Source organism: Ambystoma mexicanum, chromosome 6q (assembly GCF_040938575.1).
Source record: "Ambystoma mexicanum isolate Mex_15411 chromosome 6q, UKY_AmexF1_1, whole genome shotgun sequence".
Classification (NCBI taxonomy): Eukaryota; Metazoa; Chordata; class Amphibia; order Caudata; family Ambystomatidae; genus Ambystoma; species Ambystoma mexicanum.
In genome coordinates, this window is record NC_090937.1 from 1484052314 (window position 1) to 1484077099 (window position 24786).

General features: G+C 40.5%; 1 long non-coding RNA gene across 1 annotated transcript in view; it reads right to left on the reverse strand.

Moving 5' to 3' along the window:
- LOC138515636 (uncharacterized) overlaps positions 1–24786 on the reverse strand; it is a 138926-nt gene that overhangs the window by 52963 nt on the left and 61177 nt on the right. The window contains exon 2 of the long non-coding RNA XR_011282127.1: positions 12057–12214. This is a non-coding gene — a long non-coding RNA (uncharacterized lncRNA). The remainder of the gene's footprint in view (positions 1–12056; positions 12215–24786) is intronic.

A 24786-nucleotide genomic window follows, 5' to 3' on the forward strand; every position in this document is an offset into this window, starting at 1 on the left:
GACGTCTCTGACCCCAAAGAAATTAAGTGAGCAAAGAAATGAATATTGGGTAAATGATTTGACTGACTTAATTACAGCCATCAGAGTGGATATGCAATAAATAGCAGTGAGCTGGATGTGCTGCCTGCATTGCTATGCCTTGATGAGGCAACTGTAAGCGGGGGACGCTAGATAGTGTCAAATGGCTGACCCAGACCTGATGAGTAATACAGCAGTTTGAAGGACAAATATGACATTGGCTTCTCAGATAACAAAGGGAAATGATGCCTCAGAGAAAGCCAAGCAACATAAGCCAATGGGAGGTCATATGCCTGCTGGGATTCCAACCATAATGGAAAACCATCTGCATCCTAATGGAAGGGTAAATGCACCTCAGAAAATGGAAGTAACTCTCCTTTGAGTTGTAGGGGATAAACTAGTGTCAGCCCTGTTCATTATCAAAATGTTTGAAAGAAGGGAAGTTATGCATCAACGAGAATAATGCTGGTGTGACAAATCTCTAGGTATTGTCACTTTTTCTTAGGAGAAGGTCCCTTCCAATGGGCCAGAGAGGTTAGGCTGCCACCCGATAGCCCCCTACGAGTGGCACTCAGTGGGAAGATCCCATTCGAGGAGATCGCTGAGCAGGAGAAGGGAAGACTATCAAGGGGGAAAGCAGTATGTAAACCACAATGCCACAATGCATTACTCACGCAACAACACGGTTAGGGCCCAAGCTCCTCCACCTTCTATGTCTCCTCTTTCTTCTGTTAGTTACTTCATGCATAGTAAACATAGTGAATACATTGATGAGGAAGAGTGATGAAAGAGTGAGAGTAGATGCTCCAGAAATACTGACACAGAAGAGCAGCGCAATGAAGAGCCGTATACGGAACCAGGACAAAAATACTAGTCAAGGGAAGGCCAGGGCAAGAGAGAAATATCCTTTGGCAAAAGTCGAGAGAAGCTCAGAGAAGGAACGATATATCCTCTGACAACAATCCAGATATCATTGTGACCGTTGAAAGAGAGGCTGGAAGAGGCTTGGGTAAGGGAGACATGTTCCCCATCTTGGTGGAAATGTAAAGAGTTGCTTGGGAAGGCCTGGAGACGGGAGACCTCCCCCATCTGTGTGGAACTAAATAGAAAGCCCTAGTGACAGCCAGGGGAAGGTGGCGATTTCCCCATCCTTTACAAATTGCCTAACGCCATCCAGAAGGACGAGACACCCTTCTGGAGTTAGGGCAAAACCTATTGTATAGTGTTTCTTTTGAAGTGTAAGGGACGGGAAAAGGTTTGGCACATAGGACAATGGACTATTTATTTTTGACAGACATTCTGACCTCATCCTTAATTGTGTTTGAGGCAGGGAAAATCTTTCTTACTTAAAAGAACAGGTAGGGTTCTTCCTTATTTTCTGTTAAATAAATGTTTATGCCAACAAGCATGCCACCTTTGTGTTCCGTATCTACTTCTGCAACCTTACACTGGTCAGATCAAAATAGTGTACATTCTTAAGGACAACAACATTCTGATCCTGTCTAATATGCTGAGATCTGAAATCCCTGAAAACCAATCATAAATAAAACCTATAATTGGCTCAGAAATCAATTTGATGAAAAAAAAAACAATAAAAAAATCAGCCTTAAGCTAGTTGAACAGTTTTATTATATGAAAGGCAGTGAAAGCCATGGAAAACTGAGACGTCATCATGATATCAAGTGGCGATACCAGCCTAAATCCCTCAATGTGCAAGGTGGATCCTTTGGGGAGTCCCCATAATGAAAACAGGCTAATTTTGCCATCGTCATATACCCAACCAAAGGTAAATACTTTTAATGGATTTAATGGTGAATCTTGAATGAACGGTAGCCAACCAATGATCAATAGAGGGGGCCAGGCAGGCACATCGGTGGCCACATGTTTTCAGTGAATTCAACCATTCTCTACAGAGATCCTATTTATTTAAATTATTTTCATATTTCTACTCGGGATGGAATGTTTAGTGCCATCCATGTGGTGAGATTTACAAAGTCATGTTCGTGCAAAGTTGTGTTGTTGAGACACTGCAACATGTAATTATTGATTGTCCGGCACTTATAAATTTAAGGAGGACTCATTTCGCAAACACATCTTGCATACTTTGCACAGATGGACCCTGAACATCGTTGGATAGCATTGGCTGCTACTAAATCCATGAGTATTAGTTTAGCCACCATTAATTTTTTGGCAGCTTTGAAAATGGAATGAATGGCATTTTATCGATCTGCTCAGATGCGCTTTAAATCAATTTAAATTAACTTTGAAAGTGTTTGTAGATTGTATTTTTGTGATTTTTTGTGATGAGTTTTTTATGGAGATTTGTTGGTGTAAAAATTGAAAACCGAAAATTGTAATTGTATATGTAAAAATCGCTTTTTTTATTTTTTGTTAATTGAATGATTGATAAAATTGTAATGATTGAAAAAAGTTGATTAAATTCAACTATATTCAATAATAATAAAAAAAATGTTCGTGCAATGCCATTCCATCTTTGTAGACAAGTCTATTGTTGCCACCATGTTTTACAATTAAAAGAAATTCCAGTGTTATGGACTTATCAGCCTACCTACTTTACTGGAGTTAGAAGAAGGTAAGAAAGGGCTGAAGCCCTGATGTGATTTGAATACAGAGAGATACTTTTAAAATCGTACTTTCATTGTGTCCCTCCTTTTGCACCCAATGTACATAGTCAATCCTTTAAACATCATTGTGCATGGCTTCCTCATGATTAAACCTCACTAAGCCCACTGTTGATTTCAGACAGTTGTATTAAATGAATAGTGCGCACAAAAATTATTATCACCCCGAGCGTTCGGGAATGCGATTTTAAGAAAACTGTGATCGATCATAAAGACATTTCCTATGCACTTTACCTTAGTTTTCCTCAGTTTTACACATGCGAAAAAAAAGAGCAGGCACGGCCATCTTGTGTTAATCTTATCCGTTGATCCATCGCACTAAGTTCAAGTACCCTTGCAGCACTAAATCATATCACCCACCCCTGAAGCTGATATCACTATTCCTAGCAGCGATATTCTATACCTATTTTCATGACGTTAGTGGACAGTGTAGCCAAACACTCCCAGTCATCAACTACGTCTTAACGTCAGTTGACGTAGAACCCGGAATATACACACACACATCCTCTCACAGCACAGCGTGTCCCAAATCGGAATAGAAAAGAGTATTTTTGAAAGGAAACAGCAATACTCTATAATGTGCTTTTATTTCACAAAAATCGCACGAGAACAACCATGATCCGCTGATTTCGATTATTCACCAATTTTAGAATGTCCTTGGGTTAGTGCATCAAAACATGTATTCTTTTTGGGAGAAAATGCGCATTCGATGCACCTTGAACCGCAAAGCTTTGGCATCAGCTTCTTGCTAGACCGTAAACTATGACAGGTTACCCCTTGTCGCTGGTACTTCCAAAGGGCATATCGGTCCTGGGCGATCGTCCCACATCAGCGTAATGGAAATTTCATCCGTTTAGGCGTATCTGCAACTGCTGGCTGGAGAAACCATCTGTCGGTATCTGGAAACTATGACATTCGCAGAAGGGTAAAATATAGCTGTGTAGAAAACATAATAAACATATATTTTAGTAGCTGTTCTTTATTCAAATGTATCCATGTACCCTGTAAATCTGCACCGGATGAAACCTAATAACGAACACAATCCACAAACAATGGAAAAACATAGAAAACATTGGGGAGAGTTTGAGGCTACGATCTGCTTGAGAGGTTAGCGTTGTGGAGTATGTATAGCTCCAGATGGGATGCAGAAGCTGACGGAAAAATGGAACAACAGATAGACAGCATTATAATGTAATATTTGCAACAAACCTGGGGTTGGTGACCCTAAGTTCCCTGGGGGAACTCAGATGTGGACTACATGCTCACTTTGCTCAGAGAGGTGCAGCTCCAACTCACTGGTGAGGCCCAGCAAGGCTGAAACACGTGTATGGTTTTGCTGTAGGTACTCTTGTTCAGAAGGGAATTCCCATAGCATTTCGGTGCTGGACTGCCCGTGTGGCCGGGACAAAGACTGATATGCAGATGGCCATTTTCCATCTGTGAAAGGTACATTTAGCAAAAGGTGATGGCTGCGGAAACTCAAAGTGTTAAATGAAAAAACACAACACGTTATCATGCCATGTTCTTTCTAGAGAGGTGCGCCTGCTACCTTTTTTTAAAAATGTAACAAAACTGGCAACATTAAATATCGCCAAGTGAACCAAATGCGCTTGAAAAATGTTCTGCACCTGGCACATCCAATAATACAGGGATGATAGCACACCCTGATATGCCATGGGACGAGGTGGTTTGGATATCACTAGCATGCATACATGTTGTGTTTGTGGGTCGTCGATGAATAATAGTCACAATATACTCCAACTCACAAGCCATAACAATGTAAGCAAGCAATACCGGTCAGAAAATTAACCTTTACTCATTCGTCTACAAACTGTATACAAATACAAATTATTAGTAGACTTATAAACAGTCTGCCAGTTACGTGATTGCTTTTTTAAATATGTTGCGGTATAAATTTAATCTACTGTTTTTTTCATCAAATGACATATTCACAAGTCATTGAAGTGTTCCATATGCATAAAGCCCAAATACTGTTTTGAATAATAAATACATGTTGAATAATTCAACTTACATTATATCTGGTAGTTCAATTCACTTGGCATAACGCAGAGTGTCCTCTCAGAACAACGGTTTGCATGATTGCCGGAGTGTTGGAGAGTAGACGATCTTTGCCCACCCCTCTTTCATCACTCTCGAAACATATACATATGTAATAACCAAGGGGGGCGGCGTAGCCAATCCCCGCAACATTCTGTTACATCACACCCCATCGCAAATAACACATACACTAAAGTTTCTTGCCCAGCATTAGGAAACCATTTTGAAATAGCCCAAATGCCATCTTTCTACTAGGCCCGAAAATCCATCTCTCTGTACAAATGCAGCTCTCCCCTCCCCAGCGTCTTGATCAGCCAGCCCACACCATCGCTCCGCATTGCCACCTCTGCGCGAGCCCTGTTCTCATGGAGGAATGTGCTCTGCGGAGAACGTGAGACAGTGACAAGTGATAAGCCCAAGTGCCCATTCATCACCACTAAACTTCCCGTGCACTCACATCTTCCACCCCGCCAGGCCAGAGCCCACCAGCTCAGACCCCGCAGTTCCTTTCATGCTGATATCCATCTGACCCTCCCGTTCCCCGATGAGTCATGGATCCACATCACAGCCCTAATCCTATGTAGTTATACATTCTACCAAAAAGTGAGGACCCAAGCAGGGCAGATGGCAGATCAAACCTTTGTGGTGTCAAATATATTCCAGAGGTTAGTGGTTAGAATGCCAATATAATAGCTCATGTCACCGAAGTACCCCTAGTCATGCATGATTGTATGCATGCCATTATTTATACATTTTCTGTTTCTGTCGTTTAGTTTAGTTAGATAGATGCATTGCTCCCTTTTCCTGAACTTCACACCGCGTAGATGAGCCCAGCTGACCCATGTGTGCAAATGAGCAACGGAGAGACCTTGAGATCACGCAAGTCCAGTGGAGGGGGGAAGGGGAAAAGTGCAGGCGAAAGTGGGAGGGGGCAGTTAGGGCAAGAGGGCCTCTGACCGGGTGCCATCAATTATGGGAGAAGAAGAGAAAGGAGAGCACAGATACCATATGTAGATTTCATAGTTCTGACGCGGGAATGACAAAAAGGGTGTCAGTGGGAGTTTGGTTGGGGGAAGCACTGGTATAGGTATCAGTGATAGGGAGGCCAGGATTGGCGAACATGATGTCCCTTTTAAACTTCTTCCTACCAGATTTAGTGAGGAGAGCAAAATAGTCGACAGAGAAGCATTTAGAAACAATAGGAGAGACTGCAACTACCATACAGTAGGTAGGTTTTGGAGAGAAAAGGAGGGTGGTGGAGGGGCCAGGGGGGAAGGACACAGGCAGGGGCTCATGAAAAGCAAAACCCAGAGTTACACTGTATGGCATTTTAGAACAGGTGCGTCTTGTCAAAAAGTTGACAAAGAGGATACATTCGAAAACACAATTTAGATGCTATGATGACCTATGTCGAGCTCTGGAGAACCCCAAAAAATCACACACATCAAAAGACCAAAATACTATGTGAGTGTGTAAAAAGGTGCCACACACTGAGGTGCTTGGCAACATAATACGCAGCTAAAGCAAAACGTTCTGTTAGATATGGGGTTGGCACAGGTCAGGTGAATGTGCTATGCATTGCATGTGTGGATGTGGTTTGGGTCTAGCAGAGGGATTTACAGACACCAAGCCTCAGTGTACCTCTGCCTGATTCCAAATATCCATTTGCCTATCAATAATTCAGAAACCCAAATGGTCAGTTTAGCACTGATGTGCTAGGGCAATTCTATTCTGAAATATATTACGAATAGCAACCATGTGTCTTATCGATGGAGGGCCAGTAATAAATTAACTTCAGGCAAAAGATATACATTAATGGGTCATAAACCGGATTAAATCTGCATAATTGAATACTTTTAAAAACTTTTTATAGCATTGAAACTCGAGTTTAATAGCATTCGCTTGTTGATGTACAATGTACAAATATTGGGGAACATATCCCAAATCTTATAGTGAGCCCATTAAGAACACCGCTGAAAATAATTTATACTGGGAAGTCATCCATTCAACAAGTTCAGATTTAGATGGACAGGGCGTGTTTGCTATGTTTTGTGGCATTGTATGTGTCTTAGGAACAAAATCAGGATTGATTCAATGAGTAAGCATGGCCAACACAGTCAATGTGAGAACTTTTCGCAAAATCGAATTCTATTTCCTGGTATATTGGCTTAGCCACCCATTTTATGCTTCGTTTTGAAATGGCCAAGGTGTATCGAAGCATCCCAAAGTTTTTGGCAGTTCTCGATTGTTCTCTCCCTAAGTGCTCATTGTGCACTAATACAGCTAGTATTGTTCGGTCCTGCATACCGTCTATGCCGAAATGCAACCTTTTGGCCCTGTACTTTGGACACATATTGTTTAACACCTCCAAATATGTGGTATGACAGAATTCTTTGAGTCCCTTTAGGTCTCTTGAAAGAGTTTTATCATACCCAATCTTCTCAAGAGCTTTGTGTGGGGGTGAACATGGCACCAACCACTTATTCTTGCGTTCCTGCTCCTTGGCTAAAGGTCCATGTGCACTTTTGTAAAAATGTTGGTTTTCGGTCCATGAGTGAACGTTGGAACAGTGGTGCATCAATGAGCACCATTTTTCAAGTAGAATTTCCACAGACCTATCACAAGTTTTGGAGCTCCACCAAAGATGGTTGCTGAAAGACTGAGACCACTGTAAAATATTGTAAAATATAGCGCCTATACACAATGTGTTTCAAAGCGCTACAAGGCAAGGGAGGGAACAAGAAAAAAAACAATTACATTCTTACAAGTCATGAACAGTAAGGATGTGAAATTAACTATCGTACTCGGCCTGATGACATTTCAGATAGCGCAAGAGCTAAGCCATGGATAAGGAAGGGAGGGGGTGAGTGGGATGGAAACGGAAACAGACAGGCGACTACCGTACTAGGCCTGACGACATTTCTGGTAGAGCCAGAAAAAAACAAGGGGTGAGGGAGAGGGGTGCAGAAAGGTAGGGAAGGAACAAAACAAGCGACTATCATATTAGGCCTGACGACAATTCAGATAGTGCTGGAGGGGGTGGGGAGGAAAAAACCAGTAAGGGGAGGGAGGAGGAGACAGACGAGGTTGCTATCATACTAGGTCCAGGGACAATTCTGATAGAGTAAGTGCATAGAAGAAAGTAATAGGAGGAGATAGAGAAAGGGAGAAGGGAAAGGAGGAGAGAACAGAGAGTTAGCAGTCAAAAGGAAAGGAAGGCACCAAGTGGGCGGGGCTTGTTAAGTGGTGAAAAAGAGCGGCAGGCAGAAAGGCACCAGGTGGGTGGGGTTTAGGCCAGGTGACCTAGATCCACTTGCACCTGCTCCCCATCTGCAAAGGAAAAGAGGCTGGAGGGCTCCTTAAGTAGGGAAAAGGAGTGGCAAACTGGAAGGGACCAGATTGGCAGGGCTTGCTAAGTGGTGAAAAAGAGCGGCAAACAGGAAGGCACCAGGTGGGCGGGGCTTGCTAAGTGGTAAAAAAGAGCAGCAGGCAGGAAGGCACCAGGTGGGTGGGGCTTAGACCAGGTGACCTAGATCCACTTGCACCTGCTCACCATCTGCCTATACGTTCATGAAGTTACCTTTTCAGTACCCACCACCTGCATCATCCGGGACTCACCTGAGGCAGCGTGTGCATCAATTGAGCTGGAATTGCATTTGGAAGTAATTTACAAAAAAATCTGGGTCGATACATATGGTAGTACATATCGTCAGTAAAGTGCAGGCTGCAGATGTGAAATCGATTCCTCAAGTCCTTCAACACATCCTGTGCTCTACTTTCAATCTCGTCCACCGCAAAACCACAATATCGAACCCATCTTCTAATTAAATCAATATTCCTTGGTAATGTATGCAGGCTTGTGCCCTGACTTTTGACATGGATCCTAGACCCAAAACCATACAAGCAGGCATTCCTGAAAAATCTATAAGATCTGTATAAATAAATATAAAAAAATACAAAGAAATGGTACTGTTTGCATGAGATTGATGGAATTATAGCACATCTTTCTATGCAATGTTTGTTTTGGTCAAAGAAGCTAAACCGGCGTAAACTAGTCAAATATACACTGGTATAACTTTCATACAGAATTGATAGATATAACACAAATCGTAACGTGTTATTCGTCCGTTGAATGTACTTTCATGCCTCAAAAGGAAACATGCTTATAGACATGGTCCAAGAAAGATGCCATTCTATTACAATGGACATTGATGAAATTTGTGGGTATAGAAAAAGTGGGGATAAACGTTTTTTGCGCCAACTTTTAAAGTTAATTATATTTCAGTATTTTTTGCCAGTTCAGAAGATAAAATAAAACCACTGATAAATGTTGTGGATTGCATCAAAGAAATATTTTTAATGTTCACATATCATTAAGCTTTCTTCAGCATCTAGTTTTGCTCTCATCTCAGTTTTACTCTCAACACGTGTTTCAGCATTCAGAAAGTCCTAAATGGTTCATCAATAGAGATTTACCAATAATTGTATTTGTACCTGGAAAGTGCAAAGCAGAAACAATAACATTTGTAAAAATAGTCTTTTTCCACCTCTTTTGTCAAAGTCAAAAATAAATCATAAACATACAAGGTAAAGTTTCACATATTTGTAGCTTACCCTTATAAAATGGATTAAATGAAATTTTCCTTATTTCAGGTTCTCAATTTTTTTTTTGAAATATAGTAGACTTGCTTTCATAATAGCTTAATAGTCTTTTGTTTAAGTGTGGCTTGATAAACTGGCAGTTCACTCTGTAGTGCCCCAAAAGCAAAAGAAAGTAAATAAGAAAAGAGAAAGAAGAACAGACATTTAGTCAAAAGTTTCCTTAGAGGGATGAGGGAGTGCAAGTGTTGTTTATTCAAAGTATAATCTTAGTAATGGTTAAGCTCATCATGAAGGCTATGGGTCCGTCTGTTCCTCCAAGAAACTTCCTGTTGGATGCACAGTTATTGAATAGCTTTTCCCGCTATAAATGGCAAAATAAGGGTAACACAATGACGTAATGCGTCACGGCACGTTTGCGCTACGACATCATGATGTCATCATGTTGCCGCGATCACGTAATCCTGCGTCCCGCTAAGTTATAGCTCGGCCATATTGAAAAAGACTTTTAGATGCTAATTTTAATAAAGCAGTTTATGGTGAGTAGTTTTCATATTGGTTTCTTTTGGGAAATATTTCCAGAATATATGATTTATATTATTCTGAAAATAGGTGACAATTTAGTGCATTTGTTTCATATCAGTTTTCTCACTGGCACTGATAGAACAAAGTTATGACAATATAGAAGAGAAACATGAAATGTTAGTGGCCTCAGTGGTCAAAATGACATCACAACTAGAGTACACTTACTCGTAAATTGGATTGCGAAGGCGAACTGTTGCACGAGGTTTGTGCATAAGCACCATCATATTCCTCAACACGGACCTTGTGAGGCAGGCTGCCTTGTGAAATCATGCAGCTCGGTAACACACAGCAGTGGTGTTTCTTCTTCCGATATGTAGGCCAACCATACATAGTTTTCCTGGCAGCAGCAGTTCGCCTCCTCGGATGGCATGACCTTGCAGCGATTGCAGGTACACCAGGTGGAAACGTCTTGTATGCAACTAGGCTCTTGCTCAGGATCCAGTGATTCGTCTTCCCAACTGTCGTCCAATGCCCCATCATTTCCGAATCTTTCTCTATCAACTAATTCCACCTCGGAATACTTCGGCTCGTACTGGTAGTGCTGTATGGATGTCATTGTACACCAAATTGCAATCAATAGTAATGCTAGTTTAATTATCTGTTTGCAGGGGCTCTGTGTAATGAAGATAGCCGTACACAGCAGAAACAAGTTACAGGCTATACAAAAATAAACGAGTCAACCGATTGAAAAAGCAACTCTGATGTTGTCTCATGGGAAGCAGTCTGTTTATACTTATTGAGGAAAGAGGCGTCCTGCCATTTCCACTGACACATGTCCTTGGCTGGCACACAGAGAACGTTGACATAAGATGTGCATTCCCATTGTGAAATGGGCCGTACGTGTCTAGTGATGTCAGCTTCAGGGGCTGGTGATATGATTTAGTGCCGCGAGGGCACTTGAATTTAGGGCGATGGGTCAACGGATAAGATTAGCACAAGATGGCCGCACAACGCTCATTGATTTTGCATGTGTAAAAGTGAGGAAAACTAAGGTAAAGTGCAAAGGAAATGTATTTAGGATTGATCACAGTTTGCTTAAAAAGACATGCCCGAACGCTCGGGACAATAATTTTTTGGAGTGCACTATTCCTTTAAATATTTTCTTTACCATCATCCCCACTCTAGGAAGAGCACTCTCTCCCTGTTCTCAGAGTAAAGACAGCCCGAGTGGCAGAGTGTTGTAAACTGGTGCCAGGCTTAATCATGCAGAGGGCCTGTGATGTCAGAGAGCATGTAATGTCAGAGTAGAATGTTGTGATGGAATGCATGTATATGAGTTGAGCAAGTGTTCCGGGGTGACAGTTAGATCTGGATTACTTGTATCCTTTCCTGCCGTGCTGAAGATTCTCTTCTGTCAGCGTGCTTGGCGGTGACCAAGCAAACTGAGCTGTGTTGGTGAACATGAGTTCTTCTTTGTGGTTTCGGTCATATCACAGCTTGAGAGTTTTCACCCTGAATGTATCTATCCTGATGATGTTGATGGGGCTCTTGGGTTGTGTTTGTAGGTTCAGTGGTTTATCGTTTGTGCATGTGGCGTCTTCTCCATGTTGGGCAGTTGTAGTTTTTCCTGCCGTTTCTTGGTGTGTATGGGCTAGAGGATAGAGGTGTTTTAGTCTGATATTTCTGAGGCCAAGGGCCTGGGATGTCAGAGAGCATTTCATTTCGGAGTGAAATGTTTTGTGGAATGCATGCATATGAGCTGGGTGAGTGAGTGTTCAGATGACAGGTAGATATGGATGCTGGCTTGGTATGTGTGGGCGAGTGGTTGTCCCTAGATGTCTCCATTGCCTCCTATGGACCTATCAGGTGTACTTACCCTATATATTACTAGTGTAACAGCGGACAATAAAGCTTACCTTAAATTGACTCATGCATCCTGTGTCCTATGTACCTTACTGGACCCTGATCATGTGAAGCCTACCATGTGAATATACATCACCTTTGAACATTTTGCCTATGTACATATAATCTTAGTGCAACTTTCTGAAAACCTGGCTTAAACTACAACATGTGCCTTGTGTCTACTCATGTTGCACAAGAGAATACCACAAAACCACCCCAAATTAATGTACTGTTAAATGTTAGGCATAGCGTAGCACCACATAGTATTGCCTAGCATACTATAATATAATATAACATAACAATGTAACATACCACAAGATAGCAATATCATGAAGACCAACAACGATAGGAGCAGCCGTGCCACAGTTTTCTGCATTTTTGAGGGCGGTAGGGTTCAAGTAGTATCTGTTCCAGTAGTAAGTATCCCTGCTTGTCAGGTCTGTTTTGCACTGTGCTGGATTCCACAATAGCTGAAATACAAAAGATAATTTAGGATCAGGTTCCTGACCGTATAGGTCAATTCACCATTCTGTGTTGTCTGCTGTCTTATATAGCGTTTCCCTGTTTGTGGAGAGATAACTGTGATTCTTTCCAAGCTATCATGGCTTCCTTCTACTGCATATTTCTGTCCTCATGGTACTGGCCTTTATATAGAGGAGCTGGTCAAGAAACTGGTTGTGCTACAACTATTCCTCTTCCCTTCTCTCCATTGCCTGTGCTATTAGGCGTCTTACCCCTGCTCTTACAGATTGTTACTCTGACTGCAGAATGAAGGTCTTCAGTGTACTCAAGAACTTTTCTTCCACATGCTTTTTTCTCACGTAAATAGTCCCACCCATGGTGTCTATTGTATACCTCAAGTGTATTCCTTGGGTGATATAGTAGCTTGTGAGAAGGATTGCCAATTTGGATGCACCAATGAACCATAGGAATTGACAGTTCATCCAACCTGATTGGCTCCAACACCCAAATGCGACATCCCTTTGCCCCCCTCGTCCCTCAAATGGCATAGGAAAGGTATTCCCAGTACACTGAGTAATGGAACAGGACAGGCACAGCCATATCTCACAATGGGTATGCTAGCTGAACTCTTGGGTCACTGAGGACATAATACATGGAATAGAACAATGGGCCTCCATCTAAACTCAATAGGGCAGGAGTAGACACGCCCCAAACATAACATATACATGGTGCAATAGTGAACATTCGAGATGTATGCATTTATAAACAATGACAAAAGGAAATGCTCAGTCAACAAATATATATAGGTGAACATGTTTACATATCAACAAATTTAGCATGTCACAGAGGTTAAAATGTCAAAAAAGAGGATGGACAAGAAAATGGAAAGTGTTTAAACAGTGACAAATAGTAAATATTGGCATGCATTTAGTTAGCTAGATCAGTCATGGCAACGTAGGGGTGTATATGGCAAGAAACAATCTTCCTTCAAAGCCTTTTCTTTTCTTAATCTCACTAAATTGGGTTCCATGATGCAGCTTTCTCTTTTTCTGTCCCATAGTCTGGGACTTTGCTCTTTCTGCAAATATGCAGGGCTTAGAGCGTTCACTATTGTTCTGCAGTTGGTCAGTTTCCTTCGTTGTGGCCTGCAGCAACCATCCACCATGGAAACATTTTCTGTAATGTATCTCTGTTTTTAGTATGAAGTCACCTGGCAGGGTTATCTAACTCTCAGGTGGAGTACTTCTGAGAACAATGATGTATAGTTATTTTGGACACATCTTCTAAAGATATTGGAGCTAGAGGTCTTAAAGGACAGGTTTGACATTTATTGTTAAATGTAAACTCCCCAAAAAACCTAAACAGAGATCATATTTGGAATTTCAATAAAAAGGGAATTGGAATATAATACTAAACTGGATTGAAGAAAAAACACAGAGATATGGCTGGCGACATGTGACATTTCAGCAACATTAGAAGGAGCAACAAACATACCCTATTTTAGCGGATGACCCATATAAGGAGACTATTTAACATATACATGGACCCAGACCAACATTTGATTTAAAAGAAAAACCATTACTCCAACGTGATTGTCCTGTTCTTGAGATAATTGAAAATAACAGATGGTGGAAGTGGAAAATAACAATCCAGTGAATGAAAAATAAACAATAGAAACCAACGTTGAAATATAGGATGCATGAAGACACAGAACTGAATATTTAGCAAACTTAAGAGGGTATACTATATAAAAGAGAATAGTGAACATTAACAACAACATCCAGTTTCAACTGGTGATCAGAAGATCATTCAGTGAGATACATGTGTGATCTGAATGGGGAATTACAGCAGAACTTATATACGCGTTTGCATCATGAGAACGGATTCTCAACATACAAAACAGCAATCGTAAAACATGGACAGGCAGCTCCAACACAACAAAGTGACGGATGCACTTAAATATATTGATTATAAATGGGGAGATAAACGGATTTATAATTTACACCAATACGAGTGTGTATGGACCAATGAATATGTTAAAGTGGTATGAGATAGGCATATTGTTTGTTGCGGTTTACCAGAAATTAGTACTTGACATTGATGCATGGCACTAACTAAAACATTTGTAAGCCATTATTTTTATTAAGAGTAATTGAAACTTAGCACAAATAACAGAGTAAACATATATCAATAACATTGAATATACATTATCACTTATCATAAAATAAAATGTGTGTACGAGTAGTATTACAACAGCACTCATGCAACTCTACTTTGTGGTGTAGGTGGGAGACACTGCTAGAATCTGAAAAGTGTGTTTGAGAACGTTTTGATCAAAAACACAATCAAAGAACAGAGCAGGGTTATTATAGTAGGTTAGTGGTAGCTGACCTAGGGTGGGTGATTGTCACTGTCAAGTCTTGATGGTCCAGGAGACACTAACCCTTATCTGCGTCATTAGCACAGATGCTACCACCCCACTCACTAGGGTTCTTTTAGCTGCATATACACAAAAGCTGGCGTTGTGTTCAACACCAGTGGCAACTACAGGTTCGTTTCTACATAGGAAATGGAGAAACAGGGGCAAGCATCTACTATTCTTCTGGAGAGCTATTTGAGGATAACCGGGAAATATCCTACGTCAATGTGAAATACTGGAGAAAAAAGGGTTACTAAAAAGGGTATTGATTATTAAAGTTGGTCACTCAACAAACTATGTGTGCCTCTTCCATTCCCTGGGGAAGACTATATAATCCAGGAGTGGGATGAAGGTTGGTGGCTTCAGATAGGAGATCCCACATGAGGATAGACTTGTTCCAGACAGACGATTCCAAACCCAAAGGAAAGGTCAAAGAACTATAGCAATAACTTCGACTAGCTGAGACCACTTGCAAAGGAATCTGGATATACCATACCCAAATTACTCCTGCATTGCAGGTGCACAGCTGTGTTCCCTGCGAAGTATTCACAGGATGTATTCATTACAATGAGTCTTTAATTGTCACCTAGAGCAAATCAAGAACACATGTTCGTGCATGCACAGTTCAAAGGTCTCCAAACAAGATCTGTCCAATGTCGTATATTGGCAATTCCAAGCAAGCGAGCTGTGGCAGGAGTTATCCATTCTTTACAAAAAATCATTGACAATGGGTGTAGGATAAAGCTTTACTGTCCTGCTGGATGCAAATGGGCACCACCCCAGGACTTCCTCAGTGGGAGGGGGCTTCTAACACTGGAAGAAGCCTGGTATCACCCTAAGGTAGAAACCATTGGCTGATACAGTAAAACTAAGCAGGAATTCTCAGGTATCCTTATGCACCTGCAGCATGACTTATCTAATGCAGAAAGACATGCACAGAGTGTATGAATGGTTCACTTGCAAATGGGACCACAGTACAGTGCAAAGACAGGCATGAGCATTATCACACTTAACCATGAAATCTGATAGGTTATGTTTATAATTACAATAGGGATTGGCCCAATGGCAGGCACCACCAGCACCACTAATTTTCTTAATGAAATCCTGACCCAAGATGCAGCTCTAGCCAACAAACATTCCAATGCTGGAAAAAGTAACTGTAACCTTGCCTTTCAATGCACAATGGACCTTAATCACAGATAAAAGCATGAATGGACATCACCACGATTTATCATTTGTAAACCTGCTTTTGTGATTCAATATCTGCATTTGGTATAACATGGTGGCAGTCTCCTATAAACCTCATATTTGTATGGTAGCTCAAACCCTGTATAAATCAAATACATGTAAAATAGCTTCTTTTCCAACTATCAATTACCTGTTATTAATGTGTAAATGTATGGAAAATTTACCCAGTCAAGATTTATGAGCTCAGTCCAAATGCGTTAGTGCTACATTCACCCTTTTTTGTGAAGGAAGAGCCTGTCATAGCTTTATATCTTAGTTTGGGCCTCATTCAGGTGGGAGGAAGAATTTCTATAGAGTAGGTGAGAGCACTATTTAGACAGCAGCCTGTCTATGGTCCAGCCAAACAGGAGAGGTCCACTAACTTAGATCACTTGCTTACCTATTTGAAATAAGAAATTGGAGTGCTTACAGAAATGGAGAGCACTATCATACTTTTCCTCGCAGGTTGAAGCAGTGTCTGAGACCTCATAAAGGATAAACACAAGAATGTGACTTGAAGACGAGATGCTGCAGAGAGAAGGACAGGACAGAATGACATAGGAACAGGATGGATGAGAAAGTGCCGAATTAAGGATGGAGGAGTGACAGACAATTCACTAGGGTTGTACATGAAGGATAGAGAGAGTGAAAAACAGTGTGATGCAGTATCGCAGAGTGCAGGGAAACAGGTTTTTCAGAAAGAGGGAGAGCTTTGAGGGTGGATTTAAATAGTTGTTGAGTTGGAGTAGTACATAGAGGGAGAGGAAGAGCATTCCAGAGTAGGGGAACGAGGAGAGAGAGAGAGCTAAAACGAGAGGGAGCCCAGGGAGCTAAAGTGGTGGCAAGGAGGTGAGCTGAGGATGATCTTAACGAGCAAGGAGGAGAGTAGGGAATGAGATGGATAGGTAGTGTGGGGGTGGTCCATGGATAGTTTTGAAGATGATGAAAAGAAGTTTTTACTTAGCCATTTGTTTCATAGATAGCCAGCCAATTTGGCAATGTTCAGAGGAAGTAGCTGTAAAGTGAAAACGGTTGAAAAGTGTGCAAACCGTCTAGTTGAAGACCTCATCCAAAAATGAAAAAAGATAGTTGAGAAAGCCACAGAGTAGTCAGACTAAATAGGATACTAGGTACTTAGCAGTATTGACAGGAATAACATGATAGATGTTTCTAAAATTAAGTTGGTTGAGTCTGGCTGCAGTGGCATATTTGAAGATGAAGAGTGAGAGGTTGTGTGATGGGTCAAGATGACACAAAGGTTAAGAGCTAAAGCAGAGTAAGGAGGGTAATCAGGAGAGAAGAGAAGAAGAGGAGGAGAGGAAGAGATATCCTGTTTGGCTGGGAAGTAGAGAACTTCAGTCAGTGTAGCTGAGCATGAGCAAGTGAGACACCATACATTATTATGATGCTGCATTGCAGGGTCATCCTCAAAAAGAGCCAACTCTCATCTGTATCATTTCATGACATCTTGTATAACTCGACCGAGAGCTTTAGCTCGACTCATTCTGGACCTCCTGTAGCTTCTGAGCATCGCCTGAAGCCTACTCCTTTTAAATGAGTTACACACATCTTCTAAGTTATCACAGATGGCTTCAAGAACACACTGGCCCTCATTCCAAGGTTGGTGCTAGTCATGGCGCTATTAGCACCATGATTAGCACCATGATTAGCACCAATACCGGTACCGCCACCGACGTGGTATGGGGTGAATCAAAGTCAACATTAGGTTGGAGACCATGCTCACTTCATCTACTAGCAGCATTTTCATTTGTTTTAACACTCTGCATAGTTCCATTGCAGCTTCTGTAGAAGTTTGTAATATTCTAATTTGTTTTGGTGTTCTACTGGAAGGAGTAGTAATCAGTGTAAAGTGACACCGCCTATGTTTTAGGCAGCTAAACCTGTGGGGGCAGTTACAACAGCTGACAGTTTTTTGTTTGCCAATTGTTGAAGGAACTTGCTGATGATTTTGATTAAGAATGTTTTGCCTGAATCAGCTTCACCACTGACGTATAGTAGTATAGCTTTGTAATTTTGGCAGGTACATTCTTTATTTTCAAGTTGTACACCATGTGCAATTTCTTTTGTTACTTCTTGAAAAATGGTACGCTGCTCTTAGTTCAGTTTTGATTGTAGTACAGTTAAGTCTTCTGTATCTTCTTCATAGTGACACATGGGGCCTCATTACACGGATGGTGGTAAGAATTTACCGGTACCGGTAAAATACCGGTACCGGTAAATCCTTACCGCCTTACTACGAGGTCCCTTTGTGGGTTGGGGGATTTAACGCCTGCTTTTTGCAGGCCTTAAAAACCAACCCGCAAAGGGACCCAGGGAGCTAATTACGGTACCGCAATTTGCCGTACCGTAATTAGCGCCTTCCCCATTCCCATTGAGCCCTATGGGGCAAAAATGGGAATGGGGAAGGGCAATGGTGGAAGGGGGAATTACTGCCCCGCCAACCTTGGAATGGGGCGGTAATTCCCCTTTTCGCCAAGGCGGTGCCGGTATTTTGCCGGCATGAACCATGGCGCTAATAGCGCCATGGTTCTCCGCCATCCGTGTAATGAGGCCCATGGTGTTCTCTACTTCTGTCATAGCTAATTCTGCCTCATTTGCTATTAGTGGCTGTCCCAGTGGTTCTTGACTTCCCATTACAGAAGGTTGACTACTATCGGGAGTGTCCTTATCTAGTTGGGCCTGGAGTTCTTCTTCGTGTTGCTGTTCATTGTGCAACATTGTTTTGTACTGCGTAAAGTTTATATCAGTGATAGTGCTTTCATTTGCTTTGAAAGTGTCTTCATAGGAGTCATAGTTTTCTAGTATCTCTTCTTCTTTTCTCCATGGTTTAAAAAGTTGTAGCAGGGACATGTAATATAGTTCTTTATGTTGAGGAGTTTTTAATGACAATTTGATATGATTAATTAAGCTTTGTTTGGAAAGTTTCACTAAGCTGCCTTCACAATCTGTCACTCTATATCTACCTTTATTTTCATTGAGTTTTATATTATTTTTGGATGTGAAGTTTTGGGCCATGTGGTATAGACACATGTTTTCCAAAGTGGTACTCCTGTTCAGTTAGTATGTGTCTAGTAAATTGTTTTTCAAAATGTCTTGGCTGTTGGGAACATTTTTGGCTATTGTTTCTATTTCATTGTATGATTTGAGAACACTTTTTCTAGATTTAGCAGGACCAAGACTTAGCCATACTATATTTTCAGATTTTCCATAGAAAGCAGTACCGGTCTACAGCTTCATAGGAGCCACATTCTCTATGAGAGAGCATTTTTATGCCTAAGTTTTACAATTTCTGAGATAGTGTTTTGTCCGATGATAGGTCATTCTAGAGGTCTTGAAGCTCTGTTTTTTCTGCTTTTGTTAACTAGGCTGTAACATGTCGTGCAACTGCAGTGGAATTGTCTGCAATGTACTGCACATCTGTGTTTGCATTCCATAAGAGGGCAATGATTACGTGTTCGTAGGTGGTTTACCTTTAACACTATGTCTAACTAAAGACAAGAAATTGTTCACTTCACCTTTTTCTGTAACTGGTCTAGGGAAACCAAAGTGGCATTTGGTGTAGTATTTCCCTTTGTTTTTGTATTTGCGACAATATTTGCCACATTTGTGTCTTTGAAATTGTACAATGTGTGCATGAAGATCACTATTTGTTGCTTCCGATGGAACTTCATCATATTTTTTCGATAAACTGTAAAACAGTGGCATCACTGTCTTGACCAAATTTAGGAGAATCTTTAATCCATAAAAGCATGTGGATATATGGTGCTCCTCTGCTCCTCTGGCTCCTCTTTATCCAAAAGAAGTGTTGCACTTTTCTGAGGGGAGGAACAGTTTTATTACAAATAAAGTGTAGCATAGCAATGAACGATGATGGAAATATCTTTAAACATTAACAGAATCTAGAGAGCAAAGTTCTCCAGGTGTTATTATATCTATGTTTGTTTTGTTTTTGTTTGACATGTGTAGGAAATCATGTAAATCTTCCCATGCATATTCTGTACAACTTAATGTAACAAACCAAGTGGGTGGTCCAAGGTTTCTTATCACAGAACGTACATGTCCGTGACGTTGGAACCAGTACTCTTTCGTACCACACATATTTGCTAACAGATTTGTAATGCTTGATTGTAAAACCTCATCTTTTTCTTGCACTTTTTGTATTAATTGCATAGCTGACATATTTTGAAAGTGGGTTCCTGATTTCAATATGTGTGCAACTCCGTAACATAGAGTTGCTAGTTCACTTTCAAAGAGTTGGTGGAATATGTATTCCACATTTTGTCTAATTCTGGGATCTTCAGAATACATTTGTAATGAGCGGTATTCTGATGCTGTTATCTGAGTGGGTCTATCATCATACCTTCCTCCTTTGCCAGTAGGAAAGAGTAGAGGAAAAGCATATGCTTCTATACCTTTTTCCACATATGCTGATTGGTGATCCTTTGGTTTGTCACATTTGGTACGTTTCTAGTGCATCATCTATGGTGTCATTAGAGTGTAATGGATGAATTGCATAATGGTCTAAAATATTGGATACTGTAGCAGGATCTAGAAGTTCAAATTGACAAGTTTCTGTTGACTCTTGAATCATTTCAGCTGTTTCCCTTAAGTTTTATTCAATATTTATTTCTTTGTAGTATTCATTATTGTCTTTATTGCAAGGCTTGCATACTTTATGTAAGTCTACGAGTTGTTGCCAAATTATTTTGTCTTTTGTTGGTACACCATTTACTAAGACAATTAAAGATTGCTCTATTGGACCTTGCACTCCCAGAGTGTGCACATTTTCTTTCAGAACTAATGGTAAATAAACTACTTTGCCACGAATGCCTTTCACCAATTCAGAGGCAGGTAATTTTGCTGTTTTTGGTTGAAGGCGTATTATTGCTTGAAATGTGTGCACTGTTTGAATTATGATGCTCTTATATAAATTGAGTTGTTGCAGGGGTTTTGGTAGTGGGAATAATTCCAAGTTATTTGTGATAGCACGTGAAGGAGTTTGGTTGTTGTCACGTTTTGTAGTGCAGTAACTGCAAAGTATTAAGGGGTCAGTTATTTCGTATTTGTTTTCTGCTATAAGGTAGAGAGCTAATTCAAACCATTTGGAATCTTCATTGTCTTCTATTTTGTAGGTTATGTCCATGTTGTAAAGCTATTGCATTTTGTAAGTGGCTTTCACTTCCAAAATATTTTCTCTGGATATCGTCGATTTCTTTCAGTAGGTCTTTGGGTGTACCATGTAGAAGAGCGTTATTTAAATTGGCTAGTGCTAAAGCAGGACTTTTAGCACAGTACAGCTTATAGACTAGATTTCTTATAGTTGAATGATGTGTTGATATCATTTTGATATGATGGAAGGTGCTTTTGCAAATAGGTCCTGAAATGCAGGCTTATGAATGTCCTTGTAGTCCTGTGTATTTGCGCACTGGACACGTATCCATATTTTGCAGCACTTTCATTTTGATTTTGTCTTTGCCTTTCACGTAAAGATTTGAAAGATTTTTTTTGGAATGTTACACATTGACATGTATGGACATTTGTGTACTGGATGATCTGGTTCAGTCGAATGTAGAGGTAATTCTGAGTTTTCTGGGGATATATTTGTAAGCAGTATTTCTTGGTATTATTAATTTGTTCATAACCTTGTCTACTGCTATGGATGGCAATTGTGTTTGTTTGGTTTTGTTTGTATGCGTCTTCATTAAAATATGGTTCTATGCTTGTGGTGTGACTCCATTCACCTCCACAGATATTTAAGAAGTTATTTTTGTTGACATTCCATTTACTGAGAAGTTTTTTTGTAATTTAGTAGTTAGTTTTGTTAGTGTTTTCATTCTGTTTAACACTAAAATGAGTAACTTTCTTTTGAGAAGGTTTGCACTGTTTATCAAAGCTTCTAAGATTAATTGTCTACGGTAGGTTTGAAGGGTTGTGCATGATTTGTCTCCTGTTTCTGAAGGACATTGAGGCGGATCATTTTTGCTAAAATAATTTTTTTGGTATGGTTACTTGCTAGTATATCAAGATTTATAGGAGCAGGTTTAGCAGTAGTGATAACTGAATTCTTGTTAATCATTTTCTGTTTCATTTTACATTTTGATAAAGGAGACAAAGTTTCTGTTTCGATAAAAGACTGTATTAGCTGTTTTGTTTGAACTTTTTGTACAAACTCTGGTAGAGATGGATGCTTATTTTTAACACTTATTTTCATTTGCTCTATTTCTGCGTTGCTTTCTACGGGCTTGCTTTTTGGTAGGCATTCTTTGGGTCTGTTGAAAAAAAAAAGTAGGTATGGGTTGGGCCATTCTGCAATGTTCGTGTGCTGTGTGCATGAGTGTCTGAGTATGATTGGAAAGATGTATGTGGTGCTGTGTGATTGTGCATTGGACATCTACAATTAGTTGGGAAGGCTATTCTTCTATTTGTATGTTACTAAACTGTGGTTCAGATGAGAGTAGAAAGTGAGCTAGTGGTGAGGAGAAGCATTAATAGTAAACCTAATGGTATAAAATTAAAACAGTTCTTAGTTTTGTAGTACTAACATTCTAAGGGTTGAGTATGTTATTTGTGTTCCAAAAAAACGGGGATTTGTGTGGCATTCTGCCTGATAATCCCTGTTTAATAAATGGGGATTTATGGGCAGAATGGTTCAGAAGTCGCTGTTTTTTTGGTGAGCAAATTACATGAATGAACTACACAGTGTGTTTGAGGAAAAGTGAGAATATTAAGGTAGTATTGTACTTACTCTTTTTTTGTGGAATGAGCAGGTTTCTTCGGATATGTTGTTTGCAGTTCAGATGCTGCTGATTTTCAGGATAGTGGTCTTCACTGCAATTTTAAAAGAAAAAAGTTAGTAATTTTGTATGTTTATAGCACTGATGTTAATGTAGATGTTGTTTTTTATGTTTTTGTGGTAGTATTCTTGTTTGATATTTGAACATAGTGTATGCATGCATTTCATTTGACTATGTGCAGCCTTTATATTTTGTTTACAATATGTTAGTTCAACATGCTTTGCAAATGAGAAGAATTTTAAGTGCATGAAATTCACTTGGTTTTTTAAAGCTGTGTTGTAGATAGGAGACAGGTTTGTAAGTGACAGTTTATTGTAGTAGATGGGACACATTTCAATAAGTTCATTTTATAGGTAGGCATGCCGACAATCTGGAGCCTCTGAGAGGGAGATTTCACCACAGCAATCGGGAACATTTATTTTTCACATAGGATTGCACCTGTAGTTTGTATTCATGCATGTGGATATGAATACAGCTGTAAGTAGAAATCTTGGAGACTTGTACAGTAGTTTTTGTAGTAGGTGCTTTCCAATGATATGAGACTTGTACTCAGAGTGATCAACAGTACATTTGAAGTGCGGAACTCTGATGTTGGAGTTAGATGTAGAGGTCTTGGATGTGATTGGTGGATGGTTGTGTGACTGCTTAGCTGTATCTAATGAAGGAATGGCACCGAGAGTGATGTGGAAAGGGTAGAAGGGCTGGCTAACAGTTACGTGCAGCGCGGACACAGCGGCTGTCCGCAGATAGAGCGTGCCACATCCAGGGTTTTCCAGCAAATCCCGTATGGAAAGGGGACTGTAGGGATCAGCCAATCAGATTTTGACGTTGTGGATTTGTGTAGAAAGAGTGTGTAGTGAAGATGGCAGAGGTGGAGAAAGTCAGGGTGTTGGTGCTCAGAGATATGTTTGTGCATGGTTTACAGCAGTATACTCAATGCAGGAATGTGGCAAACAATTTTGATGTTAAAGGAGTGGAAGTGGTGTAGAGCGCTGTGCCTGATTGCAATGTACAGACAATTGTACACGTTTGTGAAGCTATGCGCAGGATGAACAGTCCCCATCTGGTAGTTTTGCACTATGGTGCTTTCCATTTGGGCTACGTCAGTGCCCCTACTTTGTTGGCAGATTTGGAACAGTTGGTTCAAGCAGTAATGAACATCCTTCCAAATGCGAAAGTAATTTTTTCTGGATTACTACCTAGGGCAATATGGGACAATAGTTCTGTTTTGTGTCCTCAGCAAAACATTGCTAGGTTTGCAATCAACTGAGCCATGTGTGCTTTCATGCTTAGAGTTGGTATGTTTTTCTGTAATAATGAGAATATTGATTCGAGTAATGCTCTTTATTTTGAAGCAGATGGCATTTCCTTATCTTTTTGGGGAAATGCCATGCTGTTTTGGAATGTAAGGGTTGCTTTGGAGAAGGTATGTGAAGATTTTAGTAGTAAAGTAAGAAGAAAAAAATGCAAAAAAATAGAAAATAACAGGTGTCTGTCAGGCATCTGCAAAAAAAACAAAAAAAACAGCTCTTTTCAGAGCCCACCTCAAAGGGGAAATGGGGCACACTATTTTAATTTACATTCACCACACTTAGATTTTCGATATGTCCCCGGACATGGCGGTAGTCCGCGGACAGCGTGTATTACATACAGGGATTCTGGGGTGGAGAGGCATGCAAATGAGAATGAGCAGAGTTAGGGATTGGTCAGTAAAGTGTACTGGGTGTGTTGTGTAAGGAGAGATTTTGTCAGAAGGTCTTTTTCCTGAGAAAAGAACAGATAGCTCTGGCTGTGTGTTTCAGAAAACAGATTATCTGGATTTTGGGAGACTCATGGATACATTGGTTGGAGGTGCATGCAGAACTTTGTGGAGTAGCTGCAGATCTTGGATTCCCTCATGTGGAAGTGCACTGGCATGGATTGCGTGGAGTGAAGTTGCTGGACTTGGTACCTCTCTGTGCTACTTTAGAGACAGAGCATCATCCAGACATAATTATAATTCATTGTGGAGGGAACGGTTTAGGACATGTGTCTGGAATTTCTTTGCAATTTGCAATGAAAGAAGGTTTTGATAAGGTTATGGACATGTTTTCCAAATTCCCAAGTCATTTTTTCTCGT